The sequence below is a fragment of the Parasteatoda tepidariorum genome, chromosome 11 (genome assembly GCF_982258835.1).
Source record: "Parasteatoda tepidariorum strain Cologne lab strain chromosome 11, Ptep-v5.0, whole genome shotgun sequence".
NCBI classification, from domain to species: domain Eukaryota; kingdom Metazoa; phylum Arthropoda; class Arachnida; order Araneae; family Theridiidae; genus Parasteatoda; species Parasteatoda tepidariorum.
Window position 1 is genome coordinate 45,732,309 of NC_141765.1, and position 16,397 is coordinate 45,748,705.

At 31.5% G+C, this 16,397-nt stretch overlaps 1 protein-coding gene and 1 long non-coding RNA gene across 3 annotated transcripts in view; one reads left to right on the top strand and one right to left on the bottom strand.

Moving 5' to 3' along the window:
• Window positions 1–2,595: 2,595 nt before the first annotated feature.
• Window positions 2,596–16,397, top strand: part of LOC107445721 (zinc finger protein castor homolog 1) — a 195,512-nt gene continuing 181,710 nt past the window's right edge. For both annotated transcript variants that reach the window (XM_043051818.3, XM_071187567.2), the window contains exon 1: window positions 2,596–2,727. The gene's annotated coding sequence lies outside the window, so the exon portion shown is untranslated. The remainder of the gene's footprint in view (window positions 2,728–16,397) is intronic.
• LOC147801793 (uncharacterized) lies at window positions 10,902–12,213 on the bottom strand. Its single transcript, XR_015430256.1, has 2 exons — window positions 12,093–12,213; window positions 10,902–11,050 (listed from the first exon to the last, which is right to left on the bottom strand). It is a non-coding gene; the product is annotated as an uncharacterized LOC147801793 (long non-coding RNA).

The window sequence follows — 16,397 nt, forward strand, 5'->3', positions numbered from 1 at the left end:
ATTAGCGTTCTATGCATTTTATTTCAGTTGTAAAGTAATGAAACAATTGTAGTTGTCCTAAAAACTTTAAAAATATTTTTTATTCGGAATCTTTGTTAATACAGCCTAATTTGATGATCATGAAAAAGCACAACATTGAGGAGTCATATGAAAAGTACACAAAGACATAAAGCAATTTTTAAGTTTTAACAAAACGTTTCCTCTTTATGCATTACTGTTTAAAATAAATGTATGGAAAATATGCTTCATAATTAATTCGAGCTTTCGACGCCTAGTTTGAAAATAAAGAAAATTGTGCATTTATATTGCCAAAAGAAAAAATTTCTAAATAAGCTTAGTCCCGCAGTGGATTGATCGTTAAGACACGGTTTCTAGCAGATCACCGAAGTCAAGCATCACTGGTTACGGTCAGTGCGCGGGTGGGTGACCACTTGGATCAGTCTGCGTAGGGACCGAGGGTGTGCGGTATTGGTCCTCGTTAAACTGTGCTACCGTTAAGTGCTCGACTTCGCGTGCAGGTCATCGGGCTACCGAGGCGGGGGTGCCATACCCTCCGCAGAGGATCAAAATTGTGATGGCATGTCTTCGGATCATCCTCCGGGATGTTTCCCAGACCGTCGCCAATAGCCCATTGTGCAGCTCTAGTGCGACGTAAATTAACAACAACAACAACTAAATAAGTTTAAAATTCTGCAGAACTTACTAACTATTAATCTGGAACAATTTGTTACTCAAAAATCTTTTTATCTGTCTTATTTAATCAGAAATTCGTGTCCAATCAAAAACAAAGGAGATACAACACATTTTCATGAAAAGGAATAAGCTTACAGTACAAAAAAAGTATCTACCATAAGAGAAATTATGAAATGCATTATTTAAAGAGGTAGGTCTGTGACGTTTTGGAGTTGAATTTCTAACGATTGGGCTCAGTCACTAAAATGACATCTAACTAACAAGAACAAGTTTTTTTTTAAATATTTTGGATGATCAGGTGCTGCCTTTTAATCAACATCTTCATGATGATAATGGTTTCGATTTTGTCGATATCCCAATCCCTAAGTTCGGTCTGGAAAAACATGCGACTTTTTTAATGAACACTCACGCTCCCCATTACATCTTAAGTAGCCTGCAAAATCATCTAACTTTTACCCCATATAACGTAAGCGCAGAAATCATCCTCCGTACAATTTGGTGTTACACGGTATTACAAAAACAATTGAGAAAACATTACAAAAATGCAACTATTGCAACGTGGAGGTAGCTGGTTCGAATATCACCTCGTTCCAGGCTGTATGTGCGTGCTGTTTTTCTCTATCTTGTGAAATCTGTTCATCGACTTGACAAGGGCATATTAGCAATGAGCGTACAAGCCTGCATGTGTGAAAGTAACAATAAATAAATATAAATAAATAGATACATCAAGGGTTACTCTAGGATTTGAACCCGCTACATCTATGCCTCCATTTTATGATCTTGAGACAGCCCTGATGTCGTAATTTTATTTTCCTTGATGTAGCATTTATTTAGTAACAGCTAAGCTACTGATTTAGTTTGGTCTTGTCTAACTATTTGCACATTTACAAATGCATATTTTTTATAATTTTAAATGTTGGTAGTTGTTAATTTAAAGCTTTCATGGGAAAGAATTACCTTACTTGGTACTTTTATTTACATCGCGCTGGAGTGACGACGGTCTGGGAAACATCTCTGTGGATGATCCGGGGACAACATACACACGTCACATCCCATTTAAAATGGAGGCCACATTCAAGCACCATCCATCTGTCCGCAGATAGTAATTTTGACATAAACCAGAGCAAGATCAATTTCCGATCCAGTACTCCCAGAGGTGTTGATTTGTTATGGAAACGTCGAGGACTTTGTGATCCCGACAGATTTACCGTGCACCAGTCACCATTTTGTGCACGGGGAGCCTTCGACCGGCGGAGATCGAACTCGTGACCTCTCGGTTTTGTGACCCAACGAACTACGAGTCAGGATATCCTTCTCCCCCCCCCCAAAAAAAGACCAACGAGAAGCAAAGTTTTGCTAAATAAAACAGAGGTTATCAAAATTACAATTTTTGCCTTATCTTAAACTATACAAACACTGTTAAAATTACCTAATTTTACAGCATTTACTACTCAACAGTATGGTAAAAAAAGTCATATTTTATTGTTAATTTTACTAAAAAGTCAAGAGCTTCGGCAAAAATTACCTTGCTTTTTGGTGTTCCCATAGAGTCAGAAACAAGGTAAATTTCATATTTTGGTAGTATACTGATAGTATAGTATTGACCATACTTTTTTTTACGCTCGCTTAAAGTATTTCAATTTTTGTATCCAATTTGCATAAGTAATTAATTTAAACCTATTAATAAAAAAACTATTATCAGTTTTGTCAATTAAATCAAATTTTATCAATTTAAAGCAAAAGTTCAATATTTGAAGAAAAAACTTTTTCGTCCTTATTAAATGAGGAGATAGAGAAAGTAATTTAAGTCGTTCCACTGTCCAATGAAAAACGACTTCAAATATAAACAGATACCCGATTGGAGAAATGATAAAAAGGGTTAAACACAAGAAATATCAGCATAAATGTTTGTTTTTAATGAAATTTTCAGAAATATACTTTCGAGAAGATAGTATGTTTAAAAGTCCTTGTGTAACTGTATCTTTTTCAAGGCCTTAAAAGATTCCCTACGGCTTTAAAAAAGAACTGATAATGGTAAGGTTTCCATAAAAGCTAGTATTTGACTTTTGATCTCTTTATTTTTTTTTATCCTTTTCCTTTGAAGATATGAGTTAATTCATTGTTATTGGCAGTCCTAGTTTAAATAAATTTTGATACATCCACTGTTGATAAGAACAAAGTGTAAAAATGAAGCCTTTTTTAACATAAAATCTGAATGGCCTATTTTTTTTCCGACATTTCCAACTTTTTTATCTCTCAAAATTTGATACATCTGCAGGTTGATATACTTCATATCACATTTTATTCCTTTAAAACAACGAGTCGAAAACAGCGAGGAAATGATTTCCGTAAATTTAGAATTTTTTCTAGGAAAATATTGTAAGTCCATTTGATATTTAGTTATAGTTAGTATTTTGATTTTTATTAAGAATCTCAAATTTTGTACATTTTAGTAATAAGGGAATAATGTGCTTTTTAGCAAAAATTAATAGTATTGGTAAATTGGTTATTACATTTATTAGATGTGGTTTATTTTAATTTTTCGTTGATTAGCACTTTAGCATTAAAAAATAACACTTGTTTTGTTTTATATTTTAAATAATATGCAGTGGTCTACAAAAGTTTAATATTCTTATTCAAACCCACATGATAAAAATAAAAGTTTGCTATTACTTTTATCAATTCTCGATTATTGACGGATGTCTCAAAACTGCGCCATGATCTTTTCATAAAAATAAAATTATCAGATTCCATAATTTTGATCAGAATATATGCTTATGCTCAAATATTACAACTAGACAAGATTCAGAAATTGATCATTCATCGTAAACCTTTGAATAAGCTTATAAATTCCTTTTTTATGGAAACTGCTTGCTAAATTATCTTGAAGCTTAAAATATTGACCCTAGCTACACATATAGTTTCTGTGTCCAGTTGAAATAAAATTTTAATCTCTTTAATTTTATTCCATGGTTATGGAGGATACATGGAAAATAAGTATATGTAAGGATTTATATGTCTTTTGATTAAAGAAATTTGATAATTTGAAACAAATTATGAGTTCCAAACAAATATTGAAACATCAGTTTGCATCAAATTATCTACAGTTAGTAAATTTTAAATTTGTTCACAAAATTATTTTGTAAAGAATGATTACTAAATAAAATATTGCATAATTAGCAAAAATATTTTGTTATTGATTGTCTAGTGTTATAAAGATTTAAAATCAATTTTGGTGCGGCTAACAAGACGCTGTATTATTCAAAGAATTTTAACACAGTCTGGTCTAACTTCTTAATTGATATTCCCGCTATATGTGCAATAATGACATATATGTACATATAACAATCTATACATATGTTTGCTTGTTGCTTATAGTTTATCCTTAACAATCATTTTAATGCCATGAAAAAAAATCAAGATAGTAGATAAAGCGTTGTAAAATTATGAACCCTAATACGCTTGCTTAAAACTGTGATTAATTAAAGAAGAAAGTAACGGGATATTTGTGTATAACTTAAATTATTAATGATTAATGCTATAGATGTTTCTTAAATATGTATAATATATTCTTCGCCGGCAAGGTGGCCAAGCTGTTAGCGTGTCCGACTGCGAAGCCAATGGCTGCCGGTTCGAATCCCGCTCAGGGCATGGATGTTTCTCTCTGTTGTGTGTGATGTGTGAATGTGGCCCACCCTATGATAGACTCACAGGTACCCACTGGGGGACGTTAAAAGAACTATATATATATATATATATATATATATATATATATATATATATATATATATATATATATATATATATATATATATATATATATATATATATATATATATATATAAGTAAATAATATGTGTGTTTGTATTCTTTTATTCTTGCTCAATGTATTTTTCAAATAGTTTTAAGCAACTTCCAATTTGCTTCAAATGATAGCTTGCTATATATTAGACTAGTAGACACTTTGTGAAGTTTACCCTGAGATATCATATATATATAATCGAAATTCTTGTCGAAGACTTGTTCTAAATTTTCGACTGACTAACCCAAAACAGTCTTTGCAATATGGTTGTACATGGTACTGCTGTTTCCTAGAATTCCTTTCATGAACTTTTTATCTAAAATATATATATTTATAATATATTCTTAGATTCTTACTCAATGTACCTTTCAAATAGTTTTAAGCAACTTTAAGTTTGCTTCAAATGATAACTCGCTATGTTTTAGACCTGTAGACATTTTGTAAAGTTTACCCTGAGATATCATATATCTAATCGAAATTCTTGTCAAAGACTTGTTCTAAATTTTCAACTGACTAACCCATAAGAGTCTTTGCAATATAAACGTAAGGTACTGTTGTTTCCTAGAATTCTTTTCACGGACTTTTTATCTAAAAACAAGCCTTAAAGGGGAAAAAAAGGACATTTTATATTGTAGCTTGCTTATATATAACTTTTATGATTTTCGAAGTAGGTATTATTCGTGAACGTAAATATGATGAAAAGCAAAGCTTAGCTATTGGAGAGTAATATTTGTTATGAATATTAGAAAAACTTTGATTGCGAATTTTTGCAGACTTTTTTTAGAAGGAGTATCCCAAGGGGTAGATATTTTGAATAGGATAATCCTCGTCTTTCGAAAAGCAATCTACTAGGTTTCGATTGGGAACTGAGAAGGAGTTTGAAAATTGGACTTTTCATTCTGTGTCATAAAAATAGTTCATTTCTAATGGCAACATAGAGCTGAAAGAATCAATTTCTACATCCTTCATTCAGGGAAAAATATGCAGTGAAGTAAAATATAGAAGAAAAGGAGGTAAGGAGAGGGGAATGTTAAAGCGATATCAGGGTAACGTCTTTTATATTAAAAAGCAGGCACCCCTTCCCTTTGTAAGCGAAAGCAAACAGCGGCTATCTCTAGTGTAATATTGTATATGCGGAATGGGTAAAATTTTATAACAATATTAAACATATTTGGGAAAATAACTTTTGCGACGAAAAGAAGATAAAAATCCCCTCTCGCTCCTTCTTTTATCAAGGCCTTAACTTGGAAGAATTCAGCGAAATATTAAATCACCCGGAGTTTTATGACAAAAGGCATAAGCATTACTCGTTATAAGGCAATAAAGCGCGACGTTTTTGGGAACCTATATATCTTAGCCGCCAGTCTCGGAAAGGCTAGTTACTCCAGAATCCGAAAGGCTTGCAAGGAAAAGGTGCATTAAAAACCAGAATTCATTATCCTTACCCCAGCGACTTACATGCTGCAATATTAAAAGTGCAGAAACGACCTTTTTACTGCTCCAGTTTTCCTTTTAATATGCATAACTTAACGAAATAGTGCAACATAAAACCCTCAATTTTATGGCCTAGTTTTGGTGTCCGTGTTTTATACAGTTCCTGATATGTCATTGCGTGTACTCTTTTATTGGCATCGCAACTGGGTGCTGAAAAACTAAAAAAAAAAAAGAGGAAATAAAACACAAATGTTTTTAAAAAAAGGAGTTTCGATACTTGGCTGCGTATCAACGATTGCTCGGATCGAAATGTTTTTATCCCAATCCAACAGAAGGATATGCAGATGGCTGTTATTATCTCAGTTTTATGGCTGTATGCATAAAAGACACCCAGGGATCTTATAATTTTAACGAGACTTACTTTTACCGGATTGGCTTTAACATCTCAAACTTCATTTCTCCAACTCAAAATGAAATACTTTCTGGCTAATGATCCGGAACTTAGTCCCGATTCAACTATTATATTATCGCGGTAATGGCTTTCATTTACTAATACGATTTCTCTTTCCTCTATCTCAATGGCCAAAACTCAATTGCAATTGAAAGCGTTTGTCTTTGCTGCTATTTCCTTCCGTTAACACTCAATCATAGGAAAGAACTATAGTGTGGCTCTTTGTCCTGATTTAAAATGAACGAAAGTAATCGTTTTCACTACTTTCACCTGAACGTCTTTCTATTCTGCAATATTTGCTCTTACTCTTCTTTGTCAACCCTCCACATCTTACCAATAAATTGAACACAACATTTCTTAAAATTTTGTTGTCTCACCCTCTAAAAGTTCCCCCACATGGCTAAAATTGAAAGAGAAAATATTACGTCTAGTATGCGCTAAACTATTGATAACTGTAACTAGTATACGATAATATAGAAATACCTTTTGCAGAGGACGAGTTATCTCGTTTCTGGCGCACAGCGAATATTCCTGGAAGACGAATTATCTCGTCCTTACGGTGAAAAAGTTAAATTTAAAAAAATAGATGGAAAGATCATTTATTATTTGTTTAAAGCTAAAAGGCCGTGATATGAAGCTAGTTTATGAAGGGTTATAATAAAATGTGATAGGCTCAATGCTAATGAAAAAAACACTACCCAAACAATATAAAACAAAATTGTTAAAATATTAAATTTCGAAAAAGTTTTTTTCTTCTTATTGTTTCTCAGTTATTTCTTAAAAAGTGAGATCTTACGTAGTGCGTATACTCACTAGAATTAGAAAAGCTATCTTTCAAGATTTAATTAAGAAAGAGACTTGAATTTTACGTTTGTCTACAGAACTGCTCCTATTATTTGTAATTGTAATTATAAGTTAGATTCGTAGGGTATTTACGAATTTAAAATGCATGACAACAGTTAGGCTGACTGTTTATTTTTGAAGTACATCTTTATAATTTTTTAATTAGTTGCGGAGTCTATCTGAAATGACAAATTACAAAATTATCGCAGTTTAGCTAAAATCAGTTTAAAATGTCTTTTAAACAAATAATTTATTTAACTATTTTAAATTTTTTTGCCAAGAAATAAACCGCTTAACTACGTTACATAAAAATTTTCAAAATTGTGCACTAAGTATGAAAATGACAGTTTTCAAATGTTTTATATAAAGGTACCATAAAATCGATTTTTATCGGAACATGTAACTAAACAAAAAATCTGGTGTACCGTAATTTGTACAGTAACTACCGTTAATGCACTGAATCCCTCTAATTAAATAAATATTATTATAAAATTATGGTACAATATTTTACGCTAAAAATGGATTCATAGTGATGGATTTAAAATGGATTCCCTCAAAAATGTATTTTTCTTTTACTTGCAATGAATTCTAAGGGCCTACCTTGCCATTTGGTCACACTATAACACTGGATGTATATCTATTCTTGCTGTCTTTCTTAAACTTGCACTGTTTTTCAAATTGGAAAAAAAAATTAAGCCCTTTTTTGCATTTTCAATGAATGCTACTAATGTATGTAAGTAAATCAATCCCACTGCCTCATAAACAGATACCATAACTTGATCTATCCGTGTAACATTCTTAAAACACTTGAGAGCATCAGTTAGGCCCATTTTCCTACATATATAAATGAGAAATATATTAGGTAAATAAATATTTACAGTCCCCTAACTCCTATCAACCCTTAAAAAAATCACTAGTTTAAGTAGTAGTGGTATTTCTTTACATCGCACTACAGCTGCACAACAGGCTATTGGCGACGGTCTAGGAAATTTATCTCAGGATGATCCGAAGATAAACCATCACAATTTTGAGAGGGAATGTTCTACAGAGGAAATATCCCCCCCCCCAACGCCTGCACTCGAAGTCAACAGTTTAACGAAACCCAATACCGTACACCCGCTGTCTCTTCGTAAGTTGATCAAAGTGGTCACCCACCCAGCTGATAACTGCTAGTGATGCTTCGATGAACTACTGGAAACCATATCTTACGATCAGTAAACAGTGGTACCCACCGTTTTAATTTTTTCCGACAGAATTCTTTCTTTTTGTATAGTTGAATTTATTACTTAAAAAATTCGTTTTCATCTGTCACTTTTAACTTAAAGACAAATATTTTTTTATTTGAATGTTAAAAAATTATTTATAAAGTTTTAGAATCGTTTTCTTAAAAAAACATTGCCTATTTTCACTAAAGTGTTAAGCAATATCAGGAAACAATCAATTGCCGTAAAAAGCAGATGTTACTTACATTGTAAAACTTTTTATCTTTTTTTAAATAAAAAAAAATTTGAGCTCATTTTACAAATAAGGTACAAGGCTTTATTAGCAGATTCATTAACAGGAGGTATAAGACTTAAAAACGAGCATTTTGTTCATATTTAAGTCTTATGCTTCTTGCTTAAATAACTCAATTTTCATTTTTTTTTTCAAATACTTAATAGTAAATTGTAATTTACGGTAATTATTCCTTAAATTTGTGTTTTGTTTCTTTACTTGTTAAACATAAATTAAAATGTAAAGCAGTTTATTTTACAACAGTTGCAGGGATTGCTACTTCTTATTGAATGAAAATTTTATATTTATCTAGTGCAAACCAATTTTCCGACACTGCATGCAGTATTAACTTGAATCTCTCAGGAGATCCACGTAATCAAGCATCACTGGCTGCAGTCAGTGTGCGGATGGGGGACCACTTTGATCAGTTTGCAAAGAGACCGAGGGTGTGCGGTATTGGTCCTCGTTTAACTGTTCGGCCATAAAGTGCTTGACTTTGCACACGGGTCTTAGGGCTATCGAAGCGGAGCTGTCATCCTCTCTGCAGAGGATCAAAATTGGGATGGCGTGTCTGCGGATCCTCCACAGGGCCGTCTCAGACCTTCGCCAATAACCCATTATGCAGCCCTAATGCGACGTAAATAAACTACAACAATTAACATAAACCATTTTCTTAGCAATAATTACTTGAATATTAATCTGTAGTAACTTATGAGTTTAGAAATCTATATTGATATTGGTTTTCGAAAAGAAAAGCTCTAATACGATATCATCTATCGATTTATAAGAATAGGAGCGATGCGCGAAGAAACTTATATTCTTGTTTTTAAATTTTCAGCAAAAAAAAAAAATTTAAAATACAAATGAATAATTGTCTCATTTTTCCTTTTACGTTGTTCAAAAGTCTGTTAATAACACCGCAAGTTATGGGAAGATTTATTCATTGTATAATACCGTATATAGCAGTTACTAGAACTTTTTTTTTACATCAAAAGCTTAACCCCATTAATTTCACCAATGTTGTACCCTCTTGAGACCCATGATTAAAAGTATGGGCCTAGACTAGACAACCCTTTTATTTTCCATTCACACGTAGTTTCCTACAATCTCGAATTTCTTTTTTTCACTGAGAAATCATTTTTTATTTTCGGGGTCGGCCGTAGAGATATTCTGATAGGCGTAATTCTCTGAGTGACAGCCCCGAAAGGTTTTCATTAGCCCTAAACTTCATCCGTAAAAGCGCCACTACAATCTATCAAGTGTGTTCGAAATGAAAATTGCATGACTAGACAGCTTCTCATTAACTACAGATAGTAACAGATTGTCTCTTATTATTTTAGTTTTGAACATTTCTCTATCGCTATTATTCTTTTCTTTTTATTTTTTTTTTGCTTTGATTTTTACCAACGAAAATTCACCGATTTCAAGTTAACAGAAGTTGAGTGAAATTATTCAGCGTATCTCAACTTGCTTGAATGGCATCATTCCGTAGACTTTTTTAATGGACCATCTGCAAAATAAGAATTTTTTTTTAATTTTATGCTTTATATAATGAGTTTTATAACCAAAAAAAATTTATGAAGCTATATTTATTTATTTGACTGAAAATCCTGTTTTCAATCAAATAAATAAATATAGCTTCATAAATTATTGAATGAATTTATAGCTTCATAATTTATTTGACTGAAAACAGGAATTTGACTGAAAATCCTGTTTTCAGTCAAATAAATAAATATACGTAGTTTCATAAATTATTGAATGAATTTATAGCTTCATAATTTGTTTGACTGAAAACAGGAATTTGGCTGAAAATCCTGTTTTCAGTCAAATAAAAAAATATAGCTTCATAAATTATTTTTGGTTATAAAACTCATTATATAAAGCATAAAATTTAAAAATATCCTTATTTTGCAGATGGTCCATTAAAAAAGTCTACGGAATGTTACCATTCAAGCAAGTTGAGATACGTTGAATAATTTCACTCAACTTCTATTAACTTGAAATCGGTGAATTTTCGTTATCATGATGCTTTCCTGTCATGATGCTTTTAAAAATACGAACATATGTTGAAATTTATAGGACAATTTAATTAACGATAAAAATTGGACAATCTAATTTTTATTACATGGGAGACTAAAAAAAACAGGGTTTTCTTACCAATAGGTCAGACCTAACTAAAAATATTGTTAAAACTTTTAATTCCACCTTAGTTTTATTTCCATCTTAATCCATCAAGTGTGTTCGAAATAAAAATTGCATCACTAGACATTTTCTCATAAACTACAGTACAGTATGTCCCAACTGAATGAAGCCATCTTGATTTTTTACCATAACTGGAAGAAAAGAAAATCAATGAGAACTACACATATATTATGAAATTCTATGTCCATATTTACAGTGAGTAACTCACTCCCTGCTTCCTACAGGAAAAAGAAAACATAGGATGGGTTGAAAAAGAAGGGGAAAAAGTATCCCTTCGAAATAAAGACATTTCGTATTATAGCCAAAATATCCACCATATATTTTATCTTTCTTGAAATATCTGGTGCTGCATATCATTTACTAATCCCATTAGAGCAGTAGCATCAGTATTATCTCAAGTTTAAATGATAGCAGTCTTCAATTCTACCATAGACGGAAACTGTGTCTTTTTATTATATATACAGAATTACTTAGTATAGCCCTTCACGGTTAATGAGGATTGAGGCTATGAGACGAAGCAAGTCAGTCATGACATGCACTTTATTACCCGAAAACCACTACTGTAAAGATTCTGCAGCGAAAATGAAGACATTCTATTGCTGTAAAATCTAACTTGAGTCAACAATTCTATCTTCAAATGACAATAAATGAGTTTTTAGATGTTTTTTGATAATCGGCAGCCTGCATGTGACCTGGAGGAAAGACCATGTTTAGTTTACCACCATAGTTGAAGCCTTATCACAGCATTTATTAATCTCCGCATTGCTGTCCATTTGGAAAAGATTTTTTCCTCTTGGTTTATATATTCTACAAGAAATTTGAGATACAAAAAAAGTAGCAGTAACTTACGTTGAAAGTTATCCGCAAGCAAAGCAAAGTTGAAAGTAAAGGAATTAAGATGACCTGCCACACTTATATGAAAGGAATTCATGCTATTGAACGATGTTAAAAACAAAAACAAAAATTCTGTAAATTATAATTGCATATTTAAAACTGTTGTATAATATCTCTTAGGACTTGTGGTTGAAAAAATTATGTGCAAATATTGTGTGCAGAAACATTTTATTTCAAGTTAACAGAAAATCAAAGTTTCATACACAAGGTAAATATTATATGGAAGCTCTAAACAGCTAAGAGGGAAAAAGAATGCACCAATCACACACGCTTTCTTACCATACATGAAATATTTTTGCTTCCAAAACCGCAAACGTGGGCACTCTGAAGATATCATCAGTAGTTTGTTTACTATCTTGTGCGAGTTGGAGTGAGTTAGTTCTTTTCTTCCACACTGATGTACTATGTCTACTGAAAATAAAGTTCAAAGTAATTAAATTATTAGTAATAAAACTATTTTTGAAAATATAATAATAAAATAATAGATAAAGTTTTTTTTCGTTCCTTAAAACATAAGTGTTAAAACATAATCAAAATAAAATTAAAAATTGATCGGAATTAAGGTCTTTATCAATTTAAATAAGTCAATTGAAATTATTTAATTCTGCATTGTAGATCCAAATAGAATTAAGTCTACTTGAACCTAGGAAATACATTTCTACACGATGGGATCTCTAAATCCCTAATTGCTGCTATTAGCCCTTGAAACCAATCAAAAATGTCAAAGTTAAAGATAAATCCCAGTGCTTATGACGGAATCACGTAATTTATAAATCTTTTTATATTTATAAAGAAGTTAAACTAGAAACAAATTCAAAATGCATATTCGTATTAAGAATAAATAATTTTTTTAATGGTTTAGAACATTTCTACCTATTTTTTTCGCAATTTTAGTTTTTAGTATAAAAAATAAGAGTATGAAATCAGTGTAAAAGCTTTTAAACAGTGCGTTTGCGTTCTCTGTAGTTGGTTTCCATCTTAGCACTTCTATGCCTTGCTGCTTTACCTGATTGTCTAAATGTATTGTAATTTTTAAAGAATTTTTTTGTCTTTGGAAATTTTTTTTGAGTTCAAATCTTTTTTAACTTTACAAAAAAAATTATGTTCATAAAGAACTACTTCGTTTAAGATAGTGAAAAAATTTGTGTACCTTGATATTGAAAAATATCCACAATTATTATATTCGAAAACCAAAAAAAAATTCATTGAAGATTCATATCACTAATATAATTTTTAAAGAGAATATCTTTGCGTGAGTAAGTTTTCAAAACAAATGTATTTTGTTTTCTGCTGTTACAGTGTATCCCAACTATATAAAGTCACTTTGATTTTTTGCCATAACTGGACTCAAAGAAAACTAATGAGAACCAAACATATTTAAGAACATATTTACAGGGAAAAAGCCACTTTCTGCTCCACATGTAAAAGGAAAAACATAAAAAAGGAGGAGAAAAAGTGTCTCACCGAAATTAAGTTTCTTCTGATTATATCCAAAATACTCACCATAATTTTTTATCTTACTTAAAATATGTGATGTTGCATACAGTTTACCAATCCCAGACAGACAAAAGCATGAATATGTCAAGTTTCAATGATGACAGTCTTCAATTCTGCCACAGACTGAAACTGCTTCTTTATAGTAGGGAATCGATTATCCGGAACGATCGGAACCATCGCTATTCCGGATAACTGATTTTTCCGGTTTTCTGAATCGCTACAAAAAGCCGTTTTTTTATTGTTAAACCCAACTGAAAAAAAAAATTTGGAAATAATCTTAAAAAGACGAAAAAAAGATGAAGTAATACACTAATGATTATTTCCAAAATGATGGTAAGGTAAACATCTTTCAAAAAAGAAAGAAAAATCCTAAAATCTTATGAGGAAAAAAAAATTATTTTTTGAAAATGGCGGGAAAATGTATTGAATTTCGTTCCGGTTTTTTGGTTTTCCGGTTTTCTGAATTCCGGATAACGAGTTCTGTACTGTATAACAGAGGATAGCCCTTCCGTTTTCTTGGGAGATTTAGGTTTTGAGAAGTGGCTGGCCATTCATGACCTGCACATTATCCCAAAACCACCACTTTTAAGATTGTGCAACTTGAATGAAGGCATACTCCTGCAGGAAAATTTGACTTGTCTCGACAACTCTCGCTTCAAATGCCTGTAAAAGAGCTTTTACATATTTTGGCAGTCATCCCGGAGAAATGGCTACATGATATTTACCACCATAGTCGAAATCTTCCCATAGCATACATGAGACACCGCATTGCTCGCCATTTGGAGTCGATTTTCTAGCTTTTCTTATCTACTGCTTCATTTTATATATCAGGCAAAGGAAAGTAGAAAATAAAAGAATTAGGATGACTCAGTTTTGTGAGTTATTACTATGCACAAGAAAAGAAGAGGATTTATTCTTTATTATGCAGCAAGGTGAAAGCTCGTGTATTGTTGTTTTCAAATATGATCGTAAACATTGCCTAGCATTTTTCTGAAGTTGTATGGGGCTGCCGATACAAATTTACAATCTTTTCTTCTTAGCTGTAAACTTAAGAGTTTTCTCTTTATTAATGAATTTATTCCGCAAATACATTTTCGGATTTATTTATGTCATTTTATTTTATTTTTTGTTAAGATAGAAAATCAATTTTGTACTTTTAAACAAAACTTTAGCGGATACAATTTCACTAAAAAAAAGGAAAAGAATAATCACTTTTTATACAGTCGAACTTCGCTAACTCGAACCTCAATTTCACGAATTTTTCGATATCTCGAAGAAAAAAAAATTCCCTTCAAATTTCCTATACACTCATTGTTAAAAAAACTTGATTTCACGATTTTTTTTTTCTAATCCCTCGATAACTTGAATTTTTTTTCCATCAATAGTGTAGATTTTTTTTCTAAAATTAGAAAAATATTCCAAAGAAGAAAAAAATTTTTTTTTTTAAGAATGGCTGATAAGGCATGGAATGATGTGTCTTCCTCTACGATAATGAATGACTTCAAGAAGTCTGGATTCATTAAAGATCACAAAAGTGGTCAAACAATCAATATCGTTAATTCTGCTGAAAACTACACCGAAATTGATTGGAACAGATTGACCGGACTCATGAAGCTTGATGACATGGAATTTCATGACATTGTAAACGTAGATGATGCAGTAACAGTGTGTGGTCAGTGGGATGACAATGATATCATCGCTCAAACGAAAGCTTCTTGTGCACTATCAGAAGAAGAGGAAATCGAAGATTTACCGCCCAATGTTACTAACAAACAAGCACTTTCTGCAGTGGACACTGTAAGGTGATTTATTGAGAGGCAGCCGAATATGTCAGAGGAGACATTTAAAGCTATAGTCCACTTAGAAAGTGTTATAGACAAACTTTCTTACACATCTCTAAAGCAAACAACAATTGAATCTTTTTTAAATGAGAGTGTAAAAAGTGTTTTTAGAATAAATATTTAATAGTAAATAAGGTATGTAAAGAGCATTTTTCTTTATTCTACCATCGATAACATGCGATTTTCAATAATTCGAATTTTCGGTATCTCGAATTTTTCTCCTCTCCCTTCAAGTTCGAGATATCGAGGTTTGACTGTATTACTTTTAAAGCTGTATGGGATTCTAACAGTCAAAGTATATATAATTTGAATCATGGTACACATCTTCATATTTATTTCTGAATTATTTAGTTCAGTTTTTTTTTTAGATTACCTAACTCTATATTAATAACATTTCTGAAAAAAAAATTTAATTCTGGTTATAAAAACCAAAATATACGGCATTTAAACCATTCATTCTGTAGTTTTTCCGAACATAAGGTAATGGATTAACGGAAATTTTGGTTTTCAAAAACATAGTTCTTATTACCACATTTTAGTGAAAGATACAAAACTGAAAAGTAAGTTTAACCGATTAAATGGTGTCTATGCCACGCTCTGATACAAAACAAAACACAATTACAGATACAATTACAAAATTTTACCTCATTTACGCAATTTTTTCATTTATTATAAAGCGATATTTTATTGTTTAATTTTACTAAGATCATTACCAAACGCTTAAAAATTACCGAGGTTCTTGCTGTTCCCTTAGAGCCATTAACACTGTTAATTTAACGATACTCTGGTAGTTTTGACCATACTTTTTTTGCGTTGTATATTATTTTAGTTTTTATTCAACCCCTAAAAATCAATTTTTCTCCGCTTTGTTTCGCTTTCCACGAGTTTTAAATAATTCTTATTTTTATATTGATGAATCTTTTCTTCTTTTTGTTCTCACATTGTTGCGGAGTCTGTCCTGATTTTTTTTTTCATTTAATATTTATTGTTAAGGTCATCCTTCAATTCCATTAATTATAGAAAGTTTGAAGTTTTTGATTCTTGTTGAAAGTGACGGAAAGGGAAAAAAAATGATGATCTATGTTACATGACTGCCATGATTGACTTGACGTCTGCAATGAAAAGAAGTTCATATGGTGGAAATCTTGACGAAAAATGGAGATGCAATGAGAAGTCAGCCATTAAAAGTTCTTTTTTTTCTTCTTTTTTTTTTAAAAAAAAAAAAGGATTTTCTAAGAAAGAAAGA